Here is a 20,431-nt window from a genome sequence, read left to right on the forward strand (position 1 = left end):
TAGTTATAAAAGACACACAATTGAAATCAATTTGTTTTTCACGTCGCCGTTGCTTTTAACAATATTGATAAATTCTTTTTGTTAAAACTTATATTCCTCGAAATATATTTCTGAACATATATATGCCGAAAAAAAATCAATTAAAGTCAATTGTCGGAAAATGTAATTTAGTAAGAATTTATTTCATGTTTCGTAGCTTTATGGTAAAATTATTCTTTACAGTTTTCTGCTTAAAGCCATCTGTGCCTGATATCGCAGTATATTCTTGACATATCAATGTATACTCGATGTATCAATGGCAAACACTGTTATTTATATCGTGATATTTTTCCAAGACAACATCGATAAACAGTTCATTTGTATCTCCTTCTCATACGGAAACCTTTGAGGTTAAATAATACTGAGAGTGACTTTTGATAAATGATATATTTCTATTCTGTGTATTTTTTTAAATTAACTTATTATTTTGTTTCTGTAATAACATTGAATTAAACATTTTTTTACTTTGCATTGAGGTAATTATGAGATTATGAAAATTTATTTTTATTACACTCAAGTCATTTGTGATACGAATATATGAAGATGAGTTGAAAATATTATTGATTATTCTTGGGAATTCTTGAGTCACAAAATTGATTAATCGAGATCCTTATTAAGTTAATTATATATTCGCAATATTATTTCCAATAGACTATAATTTGTGTACATGCAGTATTGTGCCAAAATAACTTAATAAATATTCAATAATAAATTTCTATATACCGCAAAATTAAGTATAATATAAACAATAAAATATAAATGCTAAAACTCCAAATTGGAGATACCTATTCGACTTGGTAGAAAAATTGGCTTTATAGAGAGATTGATTTAAGTTGTTCTCATATAAAAGAAATATACAGGGTTCGGCCGAATAATGTAAAAACGGACATGATGTGATTCCTTATAAAAAAATAAAAAATATATATGGAATAAAATTTTTTCAATTTTCTGCTTAGTTTTCGAGAAAATCGAGTTTAAAAATCCGCTGTTACGTATGCTATTACGGCTAATAGCTAAATCCGTTGCGTACATATGTTGTTACGGGTAAGCTACAGTTCGTCAAGCGACGTATAACACATATAGTGTTTATAGACAATGTTTACACGGAATCTAAAAGCTATTAAGAAAAAATACAAAAACAATTTTTAGTGAACAAAATTTTATTTTATCAATTACAATATTGTTGGAATTATTGTCCTCGTTGTCGGATACATAACTGTGCTCGGCTAATTACCGATGCCTGAACCTTCAACGTATTTTAGTTTTTTTAATTGCTCGCATGTGATTAGTTGCGTGATTAATCGCTCGAACCGTACAAACGGTAGCTTAACCGTAACAACATACGTATGCAACGGATTTTCAAACTTGATTTTCTCGAAAACTAAGAAAATTCGAAAAATCGAAAAATCGAAAAATTTTATTCTATATATTTTATAAATTTTCTTTTGTAAGTAATCATGTCATGCTTTTACATATTATTCGACCTGCCTCCGTATATACAAATATATGTATATACAAATATATGTATAATATCCAATTTAGAAAGCATGCATGTTAAAATTAAGCAAGTATTAGCTAGTAAGAAATAAAATTTCCTATATACGAGTCAATATATGTGTTTGTACGTCCTTACTGCATTCACGACTGGCGAGTGTATATTTAGTTTTAGATTGGCATAGGTCGAGGCGCGAAGAGAAGAAGAATTCGCTGAGTCGTTATCTGTTTTCTACGCACGTGGCCTCCATAGGTCGGGATCTAGCCGGTTATAATCGGCAACGCGATTATTACTGGCTAAGACTAAGTGGAACTTGCGGCAACGACATCCCGTTTTCAGGATCAGATTTCCGTAGTCCAAAACCGGCCAGACACGCCGTTGCTTGCGTGGGACGAGCTTTTTCGATTTGAAGTAAGTTTTACGCAACGGAAGCTGTTTATTTTACAGTAGCTTATTGACGCGTTGCACTTTGTTGCAGGCAAACGTTACTTCGTTCTTGTTCTTTCTCATCATTGGGAATAGTTCATACTGAATAATGTCTTTATTATGTTCATATTTATTTTATCATAAGCAAAATCAAAAATATTCGTAAAATGTAATTGAAGTAATTTGAAAAACAAAAAAACAATTTATTATCAATTAGTAATATATAATGTATATACGGTGTTCTAAACTTCTCGTGACACCCGTTAAGCAGATTCCTAGAATCATTTCACGATGAAAAAAACGATCTCAGGAATCTGTTATTAGCGAGTATCAGGCGAAGTCTGAAATATCCATATACATAATATATAACAATGATATATATACATGTGCTATGTATAAGATGTGAGTAGAGTTGGGAATAACTAATTGCTTGTAACTAAGTTACAGTTAGAGTTACCTATATTGTTATCAGTAATTTTTAATTTAATTTCGTTCCTTTTTTTTCTGTATTAATTGTAACTTAGTTACATTTTTTTTAGTAGTTACTTAACTAGTGATTAAATTGAATTACTTTTACAATTATTTTTTATATTTGAAGCTTATTTGTCAATTTTGCGTAATATTATTTCCATTGTAGGCGATTCATAAAAAGGAATACTTGTACGGATATCGTAAGGACAGTAAGGAAGCCATCAATCATAGTAGAAAACATAAAAATTACTGTCTTATATTTTCTGTAGACTATAATTGATCGATTCGCTTATTGCTTACATCTTATTGCTTTACATTTTTCTATGTGTTTCTGGTTTAACATTTTCTATTTTTAAAATAAAATTATATAACATGTAAAAAAACCAACCTTTAACGTCAAATCAACCTTTTTCTTTGTTCTAAAAATCCTAGTAATCAAAATATTATCTATCTTGTTCTGTAATGCCAGTAACAATAAACCAAAAAATTATATATTTTTGAATCGCTGTTTCAATTCATGACTTTTTAAAGTTAGTAACGATACAAAATAACTTTCTCAAATATTATATGAATATAAGTACATTGTTTTTTTTATTTTATTATTTTCTTGTAAATTATGTTTAGACTCGTAGAGTCTTACGACGCAGAGCGCATGATATTCTAAAAACATATAGTTTACAATCTATCATTCCCTTTAGAAATTTCCTTCTTATTAGATCATAATCTGCAAAGCACGCTTAGTTAGCTCAGTTGAAATTTTAGATCCTAAGTATCTCATTAAGTAGGTCAAAGGTCAGACGGTTCATAACTAAAATTTCAGTTGTCCGAAATAGCAACGGTCTATGATATTTTATGCCAGAAGATCTCAAAATGTCTGAAAGAAGCAGAAGAGAAAAATTCTCTATTCGTATTTTATCCTTTTTGATTACCCCGAATCTTGTTTGATTATCCTTTTTTCATAATCTGCTTGCTCAATTTTTATGAACTTTGACTATTTTTATTGTGTGAACTATCATAATTTTTGGACAATGCTTTATTTGAATTAGTATGAAATAATTTTAGTGAGTTTTTAATTGTAAAGTAACAACAAGTATCTCTTTATTTGTAGTTTATTATCTACGTAAATAATACTGATTTCCAAACTGTTTTTCAAATTTTGATTGTGAATCCTGTAACATTAGATTCTCCTTTCTGAAATGGAGATTATTATCCTTTTGAAATTCAATATTTTCACATTACATTCAAACTTAGAGTTATCAAGAACTTTTTAAAACCAAATTTCACAATAATCATTAGATTATTTTTTGTTTGAATTTTTAAAATTCTGAGACCAGAATTAAATTCAGAGATTTGAAAAGATTTAGGAAGCAAGATCTTTTACAAGTTGCTTTGTTAAAAAAAAGCTCCGGTCTTAAAAGAATTAACCTTTTCTTTGTGACAAATTCAAAAGTGAAGATATGTGAGATTAGAATAACAAAATCAATAACAGAATTTTGTAAGTTTATCAAAAAAATTGTACAATTTATTAATTTTATATCACTTACAATATCTTTCTAATATGGTAGATAAAGAAATAAATAAATTAAAGCTCTTTATTAATATATCGCTACCTTTCTTTGAATTTTGAAAGTGTTACGTTCAAAAAATTAAGTTTCTGAAAAAAAGAGGAAAAAGATTACTTTTCAACTTCATAGAAATTATTAATCAAATATCGACAAAAAAGCCTATATTCAGAAAATATGCGTTTCGCAAGTTAATTCCAAGTCCAAATCCATTTTTAGAATGCCAATGTTTCATGAACTGCAATGTTCACGAAACATGTAAGAATGGATTTGGATACGGAGATAATCCGCGAAACACACAGTTTCTGTATAAAAAGTATCCGTGGAAGTCTATACTGTTAATGTAATTGAATGACATTTTCGTTTCATAATTCTTAAAAAAAAACCATCTTTTTTTTGTTAAGACGATTTTTTATGAAGTTAATTTGATTAATAGGATAATATTTATTTAATTCATTCGTGTAATAATTCGAAAATCACGTTTTTGTGTCACTTTTTTGAAGTAAAGGAGTGATACGTCATTTGCACAACGAAAAATTAAAACTTCATCATTCTGTTATTTTCCTGCTCTTCTTATTTCAAGTAAAGCATTATTTTACAGATCCTGTGGAAAATGTCGAGTGTAGAACTGTTTATAGCAACTGCGTTTCAATGATCATTAATTAAACGGCCACAATAGATTTTCCGAGCGATACGAGCTACTCTCGTGGCAACTCCAACAACGATCTACATCGAGGTCCTCGACGGGAATTGGCCGTGGTTAATAATTGCCCTTATGTACAATATCGCGTGTTATGTGAGTAGTTGATGATGGTGCGCGTTCTACGCATCGAGCGCCGTGCATGCCATTGGCGTTGTAACGTTTGCACCCGACCTATCGCAACCTCCGTCATCGGGAGACGGCGAGCGCCCAACATAGACGAGAGACGTCGACATGCGTTTATCATTCGTTCATCCATCAAAATAACTGATCATTTTTACGCGATTCTTAAATCGAGCCCGTCTTTTGTGCCTGGTTTTGTGATGGTTGATTTATTTTTCAGTGGCATGTAGCACGATTTTGCGACTGCAGTTTACAGGAATAATTTGTTCACCTCAGAATTTGAAAATGTCGTCAATTTTTTTAAGCTTATCTACAGTGTGCTTTCTGATTCTTCCTTTTTATCTTTTGCCTTTTTCTTCTCTTCGCGATCATTTTATTAACAGTTGTGTTTCTTGTTTTTTTTCCGAAGTTCGTCAATTTTTATCTCGGAGAGAAAACGAAAGAATAGAATAAGAGATAAAAAAGCGAGAAATAAAAAATGGTAAAAATGGTAAAAGCAAGAACCAGAAAAAGAGCATAGTATAAATTAGTCTTTACAAAACTGCGCATGCAGCAAAAAAATCTCGATAGACTAGAGGGACATTAAATTAAGAAAAATATGCGTTATCTATCTATAATTCAGACACATATATAATTTACATTTATAATAAAAAATTTTTCTGCTTAAAAATTTTTGTAGTTTAAAATATAAATATTATTAATTTACGCATGATCTTATTAATAATTCTAATATCATTCGCTGAATAAATTTCTTTCTATCATGTGCTTGATTTTTAATTTAAAACGCACGCAAGATAAAATGACAGAAATAATGGCACATCAAATATAAATTTATCAGATTAATTAATTTTTTATATGATATATTTTGTTTTCATGAAAATGTATAAAATTAAATTTTATTAAAAATTACTTGTTCTCAATTAAAAAAATTAATATGCTATTATTTATTAAAATACGTAATTAATTGTTAACCAAACTCAATATTTCCATAATTTAGTGAATATGTAACACATTACACAACTTTGTCATTAAAAATTGTATTAAACTATTGCGAGGCTGAATTCATACACTGTTAATGAAATTTGAAGATGACGCATTTCAGAGCTTTATGGTCATGTTAAACATATATCCCGACAGCTAGAGATTGCGTTATTTGTGTATCCTAATTAGGCATATAGATCTCCAACTCAACATCTGACTGCAAGCACTGCCTATAAATACAATTTGACTTGATCCTATATTTGACGTTATTGTGAAAACATAAGTTCGACTATAAATGATAATCCTGCGATAAATGAGTGGCAACGAACATTCCAAATCTGACGATGTATGGGTGCCTTGCATATTGCCCATTTAAAAATATATCAATTTAAAATATGAAATAGTATTGCAATTTTTAAAGGAAGAGATTCGTGGCTGTTAAATCACATCAGAAATTATTTCCAATCCGATCAATTGGATAAAAAAAATAGAAGAATTTGTAACAAGAGAATTTTTTCGATAAATATCTAAAAAAGGAGAATCACCTCCAATGACCTTGATCTTGATATATATTATCAAGGTCATAACTTTGAGTGATCTCTATCAGGTTTTAGGTGACGCTGTCTAAAAACTACTAATAAAAAGTTATTAGTAAAAAAAGTTGGAAAAATAACGTCTTCTTTCTACTATATGAAACAGAAATTTTTTCCTTTAAAGCATATTTTTTACTAACTTTCCACGCGAAGCGATTTCAAGCAGTGGGGAAGGCGGAGTAGAAGTCGCTTCGCGTGAAAGTACGGAAATGTAACGTTATTTCTTAAACTTTTTTTGTTTTTAACAAACGACCGCTATCTACAATCTGTTGGAGGTCACTCAGGATTGTGACTTTAACAACATATATCAGGATCAAGATCATTGGAGTGGCTCCTTTTTTCTAAATATTTACTATTGTTTTTTCCAATGATATTGATTTTTTTATCAGAAGAATAATTATTAAAGACGGTTATAATATCTTTCACTATTCATGATGATAACCATATTTTGTTAGATTCAGTTGAAATTTTGATCAAAACTTTAATTTTAGGTTTCCATGTCCATTAATTTATTGCAATTTCACGCCATGCATTTTTCGTATTAGGACTGTTAGTGCAGTATTTTACGATAAATACGTTTATATTAGTGTTGGCTTGCGCGATCTGTGTGCGATATATGCGTATCATAGTCACCGAGAAATTACAAACCGCGAGCGAAGTCTAGATTAGAACCGCCATGGGCTACTACATGCTCATCCACCAGAATAAACTTCAAGTTTGCATAATACTCGGCTCTCATGCTTCATGCAGCATACTGTTCTTATCATGCCGCTCTCAATCCATCCAATTTAACGCGACAGTATTAAAATGGATGGTTTCAACAATTTAACATTCTAATTAACATCATACAAACGTATGTATATTGCAACAATGTACTTATTTTAATCAGTAAATTTTTCAGTCTATATATCGCATATGATTACATTGAAAATACAAATTTCGTTTAGAGTATTACAGCATATTCTGTTTGTTAAACTGAAACCTTGGTCTATAATGAGATGAAAAATTCAAAAAATTAATATGTTATATGAAATATGACATTTATGTCACACAAAGAACTATATCTTATCAACTTATTTAATTGTAAATGTTCGTAAATAAAGAAAATATATAAAGTAAATCTTTGACATATTGACTTTGTTTAGAGCTATCGATACATAAGTATTTCTGTTTTTAATATAAGTTAATGTTTTATTCATAACTAGTAATATGATTAAATACCTTGTATTATTACTTTGTATTTTAGTATATACTTTGTAATTATTATTAGTATTTATTTTTAGTAACGATCTGTACATTAAAAAGTGTACACAATTGAAAAAATTTTTTATTTCATAAAAAAAATGAATAATAATAAATTATCATTTATTGTTATCATTTTTTTCTAATGATAAATATAGCAATAAAAATACATATATAATGCATAAATTAATTTATATTGAAAATTACTCGCCTCAAGGCTATTCACATGTCTGACTTCATTTCACGTTTAACAAACATCAAGAAGTGCAAATGCATGTTGCGAATCATATCTGAACGAATGTATTGAGATATCTACATATAAGAAAATTAAGTATCAGGTTGGGTCATCGGAGTGTAATATTTACCCTCATTACTTTAAAAGTCAATCTTTAAATACAAAAAATATTTCAATATATATCAAAATATTTTTTTAAGTCTTTTTACTTCCGGTTTCATCGCTTCATGCAATGTTACATTTTATATTCTTAATTAGAAATTTCAAAAATTTTTCAAAAAAATCTTTGTATTTCAAAATGAAATAACATAATAATGATAAATTGATAATAAAATCGATGTAGGATCACTATGGAAACCTACAATTGAACATTACGTATATCACATAACCGTCTTCATTGTAGATATTCTCATGCCTCTTAATGGCCTCGCCAAGGTTAACGGAATTCGTTAAAAAACAATCTCTCTCTCTCTCTCTCTCTCTCTCTCTCTCTCTCTCTATTCTCTCTTCTTCGTCTCTCTTCTTTCTGTCTACAATCGCGTATCTTCAATACTTGCATCAGCATTGCGCTTACCCACAAGTTTCTCTCTTCCTGATCAGAAAGTGAGGCGAGGCAAAGCATACTCAAGTAAATTTGGACATCATCTTTCGCTTCGGTTTGTCAAATTCACACAAATTACCGTCTACCAGAAGAAATTACAATCAATGGTGATCTAAATCTTTCAGCGTTGAACATACACATCATTCGCCATTTGCATTTGATTTATTTTTTTTTACATAGGTATGCTATTTTATCAATGATACGCGACTTATTTACGCGGTAAGTGTGATATGTATCTTACTCACTATTACCGTTTCCTATAGGAATGACTGATCTGCGCAATTATTTGAGTTATTTAACATGTCCACGAATCCAATATTGTACTCAATATATTGCAGATATTTACACCAGTGTAAGATGTTCAATAAAGACCATAAACAACACTTAAGAATAGACTCCTCAGATCATTTTGAGACGAAAATTCTAGTATCAGAATGTCGAGGCTTTAATAGTAATTTGAATTATAAGCATTTAAAGTTAACAAATCATACCTAAAGTTCGTGCCTTCAGATGTGATACAATAAAAAATTCAACCGTATTACTAAGCGTGCCAATTTTAGGTCATATGATTCGCTAACTTAAATGCTTATAATTCAAAAACTATTAAAGCCTCGATATTTTAATAAAATCTCAGGAATCTATTCTTAAGCATTGTATTTATCAAATATATATTCACTTATATAAATTCTCTCTATATATTCATATACATGTTTTTGTAAATAGTAATGCAAGAAGTATTTGAGGAAAAATGTAAGTAAGATATAATCTAGTAAGATATAATCTAACTTATATATACATATAAAAATAATAAGACAAAAATACTCATACGTAATATAGATACGTAATATAGATGGAATAAAATGATGAAAATTTAATTCATTTTTTATTTACACTGGAAAAAAGGTACTAAATTTTAACGAATATTTCTTTAAATAATACTAAAATGTAAACATATATTTATTTGGTACAAGAATCATTAATTTAATTATTATCTTTTATCCAGTAAATATATATTTGCTGTAAGTAAATGTTTAATTAGTACTATTAAAAAAATATCTATTAAAATTAAGAATTAAAATTAATTAGAATTAAAGAATTAGAATTAAAAATTAAAATTAGTAATTTTCCTTTCATATTCTATAATCAAAAAATTTAATTAAAGTAGAGTAGAGCGGGGCTATTTGTGACACTTTTTCTTTAAGTTATTATAAATATTTACACAATTACAATAGATTAATGGTAAATGCTTTAAAATGTTGCATGTTCATCTAGCTCAATAATTAATTACTTATAAATCCTTAATATAGCTTGTAAATAAAAAAAATTATGTTAATTACAAGGATGTGGATCAATATGTCCCATGTATGTTGAGTATCCTCGAAGAATAAGTTGAATCATGAAGATAATCGTTTAATGAGATTATGACTGCAATCGATTTAGATTTCAATGTTTTTCAGTACTTCTATTCTTATTTTACGTCTAATGGACGATAAAAACAAAATGATGATTAGAAGCGCTTAAAGTGCGTAAGCGTCCAAATCGTCCGCAGCCTATATATTACTAAAAACATGAAAAGATTAATGTGTATATTAATTTTTATTATTTTCATCTTAAGTATAATAATTTGTAATATTCTCTCTTTTAATTAATAAAATTAGAAAAATTAAAATCTTTGTTCTTTGCAATAATAATTAAACATAAAAATATATATTTAATCGTTAACATAGAATAAAAAGCATAAAGATAGGTTTCATTTAAGCAGCTGAGTTTATAAGGTTAGTTATGAGATATTGGCCCATATCGGTGTTGATTGAAATATTTTTTATAACTGAAAAACCATAAATAAAATAACAACTTGAATTAAAGTTACAATAAAAAATACGATAATTTATTCAAAAAATACATTGATTTATTAATTGCTTTTTATTACATGTAGACTAAAAAGAATACTCATCTAATAATTTTACTTTTAATATACAAAAAAGTGCACGTATTTAGCTGTTGATAACTGGATATAGATTATTGTATTAAAATACGAGTAATTTCTATCTTTGTGCTACATTATGCAAGCATGCATATTATATATTTTGGTTATGTATAGATATATGTATTTGCATTTGACCAACTTGCCTCTATACTCAAATAGCGCCGATCTATCCTAACATAAATCTAATAACCCTTAAAAATTCTTAATACCTGATTCATGAGACGATTATATCGATGAGATTATAATTTGTTACTCCGGATTTCTTTGGTTATGAAAACATTTGTCATTAAAATTAAATTTCTAGAATAACTTACATGTACTCGTTTAAGGGAAATTCAAATATAATAATACTGACTGGCTGATATCGGATAAGAATTATTTAAAATTTTAGATACATGTGGCAGCATTTGCCAAGCAACTGTTCTTGCTCCATATTGAGAATAGAGGCTGGCATTTCTGAGTTTTTGTATCTACGCCGGTAGAGTTAACTTCACCAATCAGTCATATTTATTAAATATAAATAGAATTTTATTTTAAATTCATCAATTTGGTTAATATAAACATAATATAAACAGCATTTATTAAGAGAGAATGGGGCAACGCGACGCAGGGGATATAATATGGCACTGTTATTGTAACAATTTTGCATTAGCCGATAATTTGAAAATTAATGTTATTTGATATGTACAATCATGTTCAACTAAGACATATACAAAATTTCAGAACATATACATAAATAAAAAGGAGCATACAATCATATACGCAAGATGTTTGTCACACAAGTCATATATTTAATTTTTGTTAAAATTTAATTTCAAAACAATTCATTTTTTTTTCTTTTTATAAAAGTTAGTTTGATACACTTTTCTCGTAACATTTACACCTCAAATACATATGTACATTTCGTTTCTTCAAAATCAATTTACAACATTAAAATATTATTTAGAAAGTTTAAATTGAATTTTTAATCTTTTAAGTCCTATACTTTTTTATATTTGTAATACTTTTCTTATTCAATTATAATGATTAATAATTAAAAAAAAGTGCGTGCAGGCAACGCGGCGCAGACGTTCAATTCAAGATTGTTCAAAATGAATAGATAGGCCCATGGTGGATAGGCTAGCGCATTGAGATGATGATGAAACATGGAGGTATTATATGTATTGAATTGTATTTTCTTGAATGTATTAATATGAAAAGATTGCACTTTTGTTAGAAAAATATTGTTAACTCTTACGCATTCGTCATATTTCATCGTCAGATGTTCACGTTCGGAAAATAATAACATGAAAATTCATTATTTTGAGAGATTACACTTTGAAGTTATAGGTTAAACTTTTTGCTTTACATAACAAGTCTCGCAATTAATTTTATTTTAAAATGAGTTTTTTTAATAACATTCTTTATGAATGAACAATTATTTAATTATTTAATTATTTATTTGTTCGTTGAAAAAAATTATTTGCAATATTCTTAACATTTTATGAAGAAATTTAATTAAATACCACTTTCAAAATTGTAAAAAGTTTGATCTACACATTAAATTTCTGTGATTATAAATTGATTTTCCTGTGATTTTATTTTTATTTTGTGATATTTAAGAATGTATAAAGTATCTAAGGTTATCTGTCTAAAGTTATATCTGAAATGTTTATTTTGAAAAATTAAAAATTATCTAATGTGTTCATAATAAGTTTATTTAAAAAATAAAAATTATTATAACCTTACTCATTTCTGATTTAGCTCTGTATTAATAGCTGTGTATTAATAATCTTTTTAACATTAGCTATTTCCTTAAGCTTTATGCGCATTAATAATTAATTGAATATACAAAATACACAATAAAAATTCCATTTGAATTTTTTTTTAAATTCGATATAAAATCAGAAAATGGTATCTAATGATCTTTTAATATAAAAATCGTAGTGTGCCGCATTACACCGGGTATATACGACGCAAATAAACTTTTATTATAATGCAATATTTCATCATTTATTACACGGTAAAAATGTTATATGAAGAATTTGTTATATGATAGATAAGATGCTCAACTTTAATTTTACCCTTCTTTTTATTGATTAAGACGTTTTTCATAATAAAATAAATGTCCCAATTAGTGATAAAGTAACTTGTGGCGAAAAAGAATTAATAAATTCGATATATGTATATCACAATAAGTACAAAATGAAATTAATTTTTTTTAGAAAGTTTAGACATTTAATATTTAGATTATAACATTAAATTTTTTATTTACTTACAAATTCTTAATTTATTTATTACATTTTTATAAACATGTTTTTGTATCATTTAATGACATATGTATTCGAAATTTAATAAAGTTAACAATTTAACTCATGAAAATATACTGCCGTCTTAGGTTAAAAATTCATAAATTGATAAAATCATGAGTGTTTCTATTAACTTAAGCAAGACAATTCATAGATTAGGAACTCATATTTGTATATTTTTTGAATCCTGGAAGATATAAGTTAATATTGATATCATTCCTTAATTTAATAATGATTGATATTTATAAATTACATATTTTATTTTAAAATAAAAGGAACGTTTTTATTGTTTTATATCATATTTGTTTGAAATGTAATAAAGACAAACAAAATTTGTCAAACAAAACCGATTAATGATACATGCATTAAATAACAAAATATGTATTTTTGTGACATTTTCAGTTTATTTACAATGATTTTTAATATCTATTTAACTTTGGGTGCTTATTTTACTTTTAGTTTAATAATAATTAAAATCATTCAATGAAACGACTGTCGATATAATCGTTGTCTTACAAGATATTAGTGAGCATCTTAGATTTGTCCATCGTTGATAACATGCTTACAATTATAATATTTTAGCGTTTACAAAAGCGTTTAATTTTATTTATTTATTATTCGTTATAATAGATAACATATACAATTTTGAATACTAACACATTTTTTAGAATAAAAACACAACATTGATCTATATTAATTGATTTATTGAGAAAAACAGTCACGATTGTCACTAATTGGAACAGTGTCATTAATTGGGACATTTATCTTAAATATTTCACTTTTCCTTAGATATACCATTTTTCTCTATTCTTTAAATTATGGCTTTCTAAAATCTTTCTTGTGTTAAAACTGTTTGTTTTATACGTATACACACACACACATACACACACACACACATATATATATATATATATGTTGTTTTTTCGTTGCGCATCATTCGAATGATATCGAACAACGACGTGCCGGGTGATATACAATATACAATATACAATATAGCCTATAAATAATCAGCAAGACTTGATTCCTGATGACTGTGTTTTGTTCCAAATAATGAATATGAGAAAGATACGAAGCAAATAGAAAGAAGAGAATATGAGCTATTAAACAAGTAAAAAATAAGAAAGACAAAAAATAAGAAATTAAGAATAATATTTTATTTCAAAAAGTACATTAGAAGATAAATTAAAAATTATAGAAGCAGAACAAGAGATAACATTAGAATGATATACACAGACAATGGATGGAATGATGGAACTAACTAAAATATTTTTGTGTCCAATACCAATTTACAGAATTAAGAAAATGTAAAAATCTTGGTTATTTTTATTTTTAGAAAAATATTAAAAAAGTGTTGTGGTATAAGAATGTTTTATATATCATATATAATATTACACTTATTATTAAATATAATAATTATATTTAATAATAAGTGTAATATTAAGTATTTATTATGTTAATAATAAATAATTATTATTATATACTTATACTTATACTTAATGTTTGCCATCCAAGAAAATGGAATCTCGATCAAACTTAAGAAGTTTGGTTCCCCAAATTTCCTCTTATATTTCAATATAATATATCATATCATATAATAATTCTTATAATACAGACCTTATTTTATTTTAGAAAAACGAAATAACAAATCATTATTTTTGTTAACTTTATAGCACGACATTTGATATAAAATAAAATAAGATATTTTATAAATATATAATTACATTTTATTACAAATCACAAAATAAAATAATACGTTGTTCATTTATATGATAACAGCAATCATTAACACGTTAAATGTCGCACGAATTTCAATTAATTTTGTAACATATTATATATATCATGTTACAGAAGTAAAGCTATTTTGCAAATATTACCTCATTATCTCATTTAATTGGCTGTTTAATAATGACTCATATACCTCTGTAAATACTGATTAGTTATATTTTATACATAGATACATCATAATGTTGGATCACTGATAACCCTAGCATTTAGAATGTCGAATCTTGTTTTATGTTCAACATTTACTATTCCTGACACGTGGGATCTGACACCGTTATCTATATTCTAGAATATTCTTATGTGCAGAATGCGACTGCGTCCTACATTGTCTTACGCCTTACGACTTACATCTTTTTCCGCTTAAGACATCCGAAGTATGAAAATGGTAGTTGCGATCGTAGAATCTCCTTGAAATTCGGCACCGACGAGGGGGATCGTCGGAACAAGCACGTGGTCTCCGCGATATCGATGACAAACGACCCGGATTAGTATCGGAGAGCCGATGATCCGTCTCGTCACCACAGACTTTGGTAGCACGCGCGCACATCAACACGCACAGATTCTTATCTTCTCCGACTGCACTGAACGTTTCAGTCGCAAACGCGTCTCCGCCTGGTCCGTTTTCTCAGGCACTTGCACGCGCACTTGTTCCTCATTTGTTCAACACTTCCGGCATCATGGGCCACCCTCGTAATCACCGCCGCCGTCGCCGCCGCTGCTGGTTTTACGAGTCATTAAAAGTACGACAACTTACTCGTGCTTATCGAAACGCGAGTTATTATTATTTTTGTTTTTATAATTTTTTATTAATTGCGTGAATGAGAATTATCATAAAATATTATTTAAAACATGGTGAAATTATATTAGAAGCTAAATATTTAGAAGATAATTGCGCTGGACGTTTAGGCTTTGTCGAGATCTGTAAATAATCTATAAATAATTTGTTTTTTTTCCAGACGGCTTAAACGATTTCATTTAGACAAAAAGGCAGTGGAACGAGTATTGGACACGCGCTCGAGATATACCGGTAAGTAGGTTATCTTTTGTCCCAATAATAATAGCTCATCTATTATGCCACCTTGCTCTCGACTTTTCGATTTCTTCACGACACAAAAAACAACGGTTATGTTGCTGATCTACTCGGTCGTTTTTTTCTTCGTTTCTTTGCGAAACACCTTCGTAACGCGCAAGAGTTATCACCGATCGTGATTCTGTGGAAAACTTTAGTCGTCCAGGATTCGTGATGACTTTTCTTCACGTCGATCTGATTTTTATTTCGTATAAACGCTATTTATCATTGCTTTCTATTTTGATCAGCGATCATTGTTTATACAAGTTCTACGAGAGAGACAAAGATCCTTACAATCTCGAAATACTTGACGCGAGAGTGTCTCAGATCGATCAATGCGGAATGCAGAGCCGATTTGCCGGGCATGCACTCGATCGCTTCATATCAAATCGATATCGAGTTCGTGCAGATAACGCTTAATTCATTACATTAATGTTATCTCTGATTATCACGTGATGAGTCTTCTCCGTGGATCAATAATACTGCATGATCATTTAATTAATTTAGTATAATTCTGCGATCGGCATCATTTGTTTGAAGAGACAACTAATTTTCTTTTATTTGCTGTTTATGAATCTCTCGTAATGCTTCGCAAGATTTCAATTTTTCCAGATCTGCATTCGAATATAACAAAATATCGATAACCGAAAGTTGCCAAGGCTCATAAATTTATTTTTCTTTTTTTCTTCCCTTTTCGTAAAATTTCTTGCGATTACATTTAGGGCGCATATGTATTGTGCGTGGATTCTCCGCTGTATATGATTATATATATGCGTGATTATTCATTCGATTGCGTATGTGCGTAGATCAAAATGGCAGTCGCAATCGAACAGTAATTATAGATAACACAATCACTCTTTTATTTTAATATGCGACTTGTTTAACAGGAAATCACACATACTTGATCACGGTTATTAAACTGCTCTAATAGACAATTTTTGAAATTGTTTTCTTAAATATCAGGTAAATAATCAAAATCGTCACTAAGCATGGCTCGGTTTCACAACAGTCATATTTTGATGTCAAAATAATCGATGTCTCTTGCTTTCTCATATATACATAAGTGCAAATTGGCCGCGATTGATAGATCAGTTCTGTTTGTTTTTTCTTCGAAAAATGGCAGTGACTCGTTAAATTCGGAAGCGACAGTGTTTTGTGTGACAAATGATGTTCGTGTTCATCATCGTGGTCTCTTCCAGTATCTTCTTTCGTTGGACTCGCGCGCTGTTTCGGGGACACGCGGCCCGTCGCGCATGCCCGACCCGGAAAGGGTCCGCGTGTGACTTTGGCCGTGGTCGTCGAGCTTGTTCGTGGGGAGAAGAAATCACGCGGCAGCACGGCGGGCAAGGCAAGAGCTTTCGATCGGCGCGCTTAGGTTCGTTACTTGGTTAATTGGCAGTGCTTCCGTTTTGAGATCGGAATGGCGGTGGGTCGGTGGTAGTTGTCACGTTGCTGGCATGCGTTTGGACGACATCATACACCATTTAACGATGCACATGGGATATTAGTCCACACATCGTAGGTGGTTAGTCCACAATCTATAATCTAAATGCACATGGCGTAGTGTTCTTCGAGTGTTCGGCGAGGTTTACGTAAATGGTAGCGAAAGAGAAAGATCACGCAATAGAGACTTAAGGGACGAAAAGAGAGAGAGAGAGAGAGAGAGAGAGAGAGAGAGAGAGAAAGAGAGAGAGAGAGAGAGAGGCAGAATCGCGGCGTTGAATATTCTTGCTCGATGGCACTTCCGGTTCGAGAGTTCGCATACTTTCTCTCCGAGAGCGACGCGAGCGAACCGACCGCGACACGAGTATTTTCCTATCGCGACTAAGTAGCGATCGATCGATTCGTTCTCTATCTTAAATGAATGTCCAAAATCTGGTTGCGATACTTGCAATGCAAGGAAAGCGCGTCGACGATTTCCGATTCGCTAATCAATTGTCGATGGATAATCGACATTCGCGGATAAAGCCTGCAGCGTCGCGTTCCCGCGCGGGATCCTCTCCGAGATCCTTTAATAACAAGCCTTGTTAGAGGTTAAAATATCGCGGAACGACGATCGCGTGTCGGGGGCAACGTCCTCGTTCGCAGACGACAATTCTAGAAATGTCCGAGTCGATTTCTCGCGTCTCTCCTCTCTAGCATCAGCGATTTAAACGCTTTTTCTTGCTCCAGGCTCCACCTCGTGCATCACCCCCTACTTGGCCGACCATCCGAATTGATGCGCGGTACTCCGTGACCTCCGTGGAAAAAGTGGAACAGGGGATTTGGCCGGGTCGGTGTGCGAACGTCACACTCGGGTGGCGCGCCGAAATCGAGCGGCAGGTCGGTGTCGTAGGTCATGCACACGCACATGTATGTACACGGATACATATATACGGACGGACGAGTAAGACGTCTGCTTATACTGCCTCTCGCGGGACCAGCCAGCTTCCGGTTCTCTCTCTCTCTTTCTCTCTCTCTCTTTCTCTCTCTCTCTCTCTCTCTCTTCCTTTTCCTCTCGATACACGTGTACACGTGGGGATTCACACGGCGGGCTCGAGCGTGCGCATGTCGCGGATCGAAATTTCACGCGGTACCAATTGTTGTCACGTTGTCCGCACACATCACTGGATTCACCACCACCTGGATCCGTCTCGCTCTCGCGAGGTCCAGATTCTTCGGTGCGCTCCTCCAATTTCTTGAGTTTCTTCGGTGCGATCCGACAGTCGCGCGCGTCTTCTTCGTCCTCGTCGCCGTCGAGCCGCGTGCATACGTCGTCGCGGGGACGACGCGTCGTTTGTACGCGTGTGCGCCGCGTGTGTGTGTCCGCGCGTGTACGCGCGCGAGCATGAAACGTTTGTCACCGCCGTCGTGCCGAGAGGAGGTCGGTAAAACCGTCGACTATGTGTCGAGCTTCGAGTTGGCTTCGACAAAGTAGGGCGACGACTGGGACAGCGGCCACGGGCACCGGCGCTGCCTCGCTCGCGCTCACCGACGATGAGCGAGAACCCGCGGCGCGCCGTGCGGTGGAGGAGCCGTGGAAGTGGAAGAGAGAACCCTCCTCGTAAAACAGCAGCAACCGCGTTGCGCTCTACGTTCTCCAGTAGGGGAACTTCTGACACCACACCACACCGCGCTACGCCACCACCGCTGCAACAAGCCACGCCGCAATCCACATCCGAGCCGAGCCGTTCGCATTGTAACTCTCTATCTCTATCACACTCATACTATTCATGCGCGTCAAACGGAAAAGAGCGTCGCGATGCGCTGCACTTGAGCGAGAAGAAATAATCGCGACATAAATATCTAATACACATCATCTTTCATCATAGATATATATTGTACATGTATATTGGAGCACAAGTGTTTTATGCTCCTAACTAAATACCAATACGTTCAGCGAACACAACGGTTGAATCGAATGATGCTTGCTCCTATGGATATATTCTTCTTGATTTATCATGGATCTGTTCCAATCGTGGATTTATTCCAGGCATAATTATTGAGCATTCATGCATTCGTCATGCTGAACGCATTACCGAATATCATTGAATGTACCATGATAAAATATAGAATATTTCTTATATCATTAATTGTGTGTGAATATTCTATGCAATATTCAGTTTTTCAAAATTTAAGTTAATAATGAGTTATTCTCATTATAGATTATTTTGAGAATCTATTGATTTTTCTAGTTATATTTTGTCTACAGTTACAATTTGTAATTTAAATTTCCTGAAGAAACTTGTCGATATTTGCAATTTAAATGTTTATAAACTATGTTTTAATTTCCGTGACCTTCTTCCCCCTTCGGAGTAACGCAGATGATGTTCCATTTTCGCGGTCAGCTGATTGGCGCTCGATTATAGAGCCGTTCGATAAAACTGCGAGATATTTCGATAAAATACTTCGGATACCTCTCACAAATCAATAATAAAATAGAAAATAAAGATGAACACAAACTCAATTATTTGGTTTAAAAAATCGATTAGGATAACTCCGGTATATACGTATCAAAAACTTAATTTATTAAGTATTATTTACTATGTTTAAAGTAAACGAACTATATCAGTAAAAACTTATTTACTATCTACTACTATGAAAAAAATAGAAATCTGAAATATTTATTTTTTTTGAAACCCTTGCATTTTTACCGTATATTCCATAGGGATGGAATATATGGCTACTCACAGAAAGAGGGAGGATATGTATGGCTCATGAAAAATTTACAAATAATGCATATAAATAAGATGTAAAATGATACAATAACTTATAAAATATATATATAAAGTTTTATTAAAAAATGAATAAGAATGATAAATATGTATATGAAATAATAAATAATAATTACAATCCTCCTATATATGTTACAAGTGTTATGACATGAGGTCACATTTCATATAATACGTTCATTGCGTTTAGTGCACTAAATTCAATCTGTGCACTTTATATACTTTGGGCATAAATCCCACTTACTAAAAATGCCGTCCCAAATGGTGGGATATACAAGATAACAAATTAAACAAAGAATATGAAAGCAAAGCACTTGTATTTTGCTATACAACATGCTTTACTATTCCACTACACGTATATATCACAAAATAACCACTAAGTCTTTTACACGCCCTACAGTGATTATTTTATGTAGATTATAATTTATGATGGCGTTACTTATTACAATGACAAATCGATTCAATTCACAATAATTTTATTAATATTAACAGTAAGAAAAACTGAAATCATAACACAATATTAATATAACATAAAGTCATGTAACAGAGTAGTTGCGGGAAAATTACCTCCACTCCTTCTATTTTTTCTGACTTCTGCGGCGTATTTGCCAGAGTTACCCTATATT

General features: G+C 31.2%; 1 protein-coding gene across 2 annotated transcripts in view; it reads right to left on the minus strand.

The window, feature by feature from the left end:
• LOC108688372 (hormone receptor 4) overlaps positions 1 to 14,941 on the minus strand; it is a 183,613-nt gene extending 168,672 nt beyond the window's left edge. For both annotated transcript variants that reach the window (XM_018194612.1, XM_018194611.1), the window contains exon 1: positions 14,874 to 14,941. The gene's annotated coding sequence lies outside the window, so the exon portion shown is untranslated. The remainder of the gene's footprint in view (positions 1 to 14,873) is intronic.
• Positions 14,942 to 20,431: the final 5,490 nt, after the last annotated feature.

This window comes from Atta colombica, unplaced genomic scaffold, assembly GCF_001594045.1.
Source record: "Atta colombica isolate Treedump-2 unplaced genomic scaffold, Acol1.0 scaffold23, whole genome shotgun sequence".
Taxonomy (NCBI): domain Eukaryota; kingdom Metazoa; phylum Arthropoda; class Insecta; order Hymenoptera; family Formicidae; genus Atta; species Atta colombica.